This window comes from Monopterus albus, unplaced genomic scaffold, assembly GCF_001952655.1.
Source record: "Monopterus albus unplaced genomic scaffold, M_albus_1.0 scaffold8.1, whole genome shotgun sequence".
In the NCBI taxonomy this organism is placed as follows: domain Eukaryota; kingdom Metazoa; phylum Chordata; class Actinopteri; order Synbranchiformes; family Synbranchidae; genus Monopterus; species Monopterus albus.
Window position 1 is genome coordinate 3,236,683 of NW_018127888.1, and position 2,809 is coordinate 3,239,491.

Genomic DNA, 2,809 nt, shown 5'->3' on the forward strand with positions numbered 1-2,809 from the left:
GGGGGGGGATTCAACAGTCCACCCTGGGGGCCACATACAGTAGGCCACTATAAGCATGGTCATTTCATATGCTCTAGAAAAGCAAAATTTGATCAATAAAACATAAAGCAAGCCAAGCCGCTCTTCTTGCCCTAGTGAGGTTGCTGTTCTGTTTTCTAAAGCACATTTATGGAACGAGCACCTCCGTTGAAGAATGGACCAACCTTTAGGATGCTCTTAATAATTTTGCTTGACATGAGTTTAGGACTACACCATTTATAGATGTTATATGCAATCATATGTGATCATATGTGAGTGGTCATGTGCCAGGAATAGCTAGGACATTCTAGACTACTCTATGTATTTCAAACACAACTATTCTCCTAGGCTGCACAATGTTTCATTGGGCCTCAAAGCCTACATTTTAGCCTCTGCATAAGGCACTACATGAATTTAAAGGTAGCCAGAACAGGCTGGAATTAGAAGGTAGATGCCAGGAATTACTCTTGCCACCATACAGTATATGCAGGACAGACCCATCTGATTCTTTGTGAAGAATATGTACCATATTATGATGATGTACTGTAGTATGCGCAACGTTCACACGAGCTCCTTAAATAAACTCCCTGAACTGGGAAACAGCAACTATAACGCTGGCATGTATAACCACTCAAATTAGCATAGTTGGTCAGTGTGTGTGTGCTGGTTCAAGCTGACGTATGTGGATTTTTTCCCATGGTGATTCTGAATCGTTGTGGTGACTGTGTTGGCAGAGCCACAGGTGAGCTTTCCTTATTGCTGATTGTGAGATATTCATTCATATACAGGTCTGACAGGATAAGGTGAGTGAAGATGGCGGCCCACTGGCAGAATGTCATTACCTTTTCGATTTGTTGCCCCACCATGTGTCTCTGTAACATTTGCTTTGGCTGTGTTTTAGTCGTGAGTGGGATGACAGGAAACCAGACAAACAAATCACATCAAATGGAACCGGTCCTGAGGTCACCACCGCTGTTTTTGGTATAATGATACAGGAGGGTCTCACTCCTGTTTATCCACAGCCTTGGTTCAAGTTTAACAGTAACAGAGGGGATCCTTTCTAAGGTTGAGCTCAAATAAAGCACCTGGTGAAAGTGTGAGTGTGTGTGTGACCTTATCGAGTGAATTTGGGACCGCTGTTAAAGGCCTGTGTTTTCCTGAGTGCTTGGGATCAAGTGGTGTTATTGCCATTGGCAGGTTTTTATATTAATTCCACATAATTAAAACCAGCTGAGTAAACAAGCTGTGTGTGTGTTGGCGACTCACAATAGCCCTCCTTTCTGTCACTCCCATTTTAACATTTGTTTTTCCTCTCTTCCACTCCTTGTTTGTCCGCCACTGAGCCGCACACTGCTGCTGCTTGTTCTGCTCTGCAAAATTAATCTCCAGATTTCTTTTTCTTTCTTTTTTTTTTTTTGTTCTTGTCACCATTTGTTCTCCAACACTTTCTCTTCTCAGGTGCCTTTTATAGAGGCTGCTCTGTGTATTTGTATTTTGATATGACCAAATTATTACTGTTTTATTTGGGGACATTAAAAAAAAACTAATCAAATGCAACCATCATTTAGAAGGCTGAGCTTCCCTTCCCAGCCCTCTACATCCTGTTAGTGTTAGCCATGCTAGCATATGGATGGCGATGTTGGTTAGTAAATCTAGTTGAGTCCGGACTGAAATATCACATCTGCAATTAAACAGATTGCAATGAGAGTTTGTACAGACACTTGTGGTTCCCAGAGGAGGAAGCCCAGTGACTGTGATGATCCTCTCACTTCTTCTCTGGTTATAAATTAAAGAACTGGACAAATTGAATTTTTGCACTGATGGTGGAGCCAGATCACCAGAGTTATTACATCTCGTCCTGAGGGGGATATGAATGTGTGCGCCAAATTTCATGGCAGAGACGGACTGATAATCTGGACGTTCTATCACACTCCAGAAGGCCAGTGGGCTGAGCACACTCGGCAACTGTTGGACCTACTGAACTGAGGCGGGCATCCCACATTTAGCGCTGTAGTGGAGGCTGAACACAATTAAACACCATTACCCACCACTCTCAAATTCTGAAATAGCACTTACACAGACCCCTGTTAACGAGTTACAGCTGAGCTCCATCTCTGTTTCTTCAGCAAATTCTAGGATGGGCTGTTTTTGGAACATTGCATCTGCATGTTAGCACTGAGGGAGAAGCTCAGCATGCATCAGCGGACAAGGAAACATGGAGAAAGTAGAAAAGGTGCAAATGATTCAATATGTAAAGATGAAGGAGAAAAAGAGACAGAGACTGATTCTCTTGTGCAGAGACTCAGCACAAGAGTCAGCTGAGAGACATGTAGCCTTTTCATGCATGAATTATGAAAAAAAATGATATAGATTTTATTAAGATAGTTTTTTTATTATTCAAAATTCTCCTAATACATTGTTAGAAACTAAATCTTCTTCCATAGTGATAGAAGCTAACGCTCGATTGTTACATGGCAAAGACACAATGGGGGGAGACAACCAACTGGACTGTAGGTGAGAGTTTAGCATCTCTATGAACTGACAGCAAAGCAGCCTCTCCAAGTCTATGAACACAACAGGACATAAGACTGAGACAAGTCTGGGAGAACAGAGAGAACCATCTGAGACCTTCACTGTTTGCCTCATCTTTCCTCACTGAAATGTTACAGTTTCAACTTATCTTATAATCCGTGAAACTCTTTCAGTGCTGCTCACCACAGTAAGAATTTAATCAAGCTCTACCTACTGAGCTCCACAAGACCTGACCGCACGACTGTGCTATTGTGTGTAA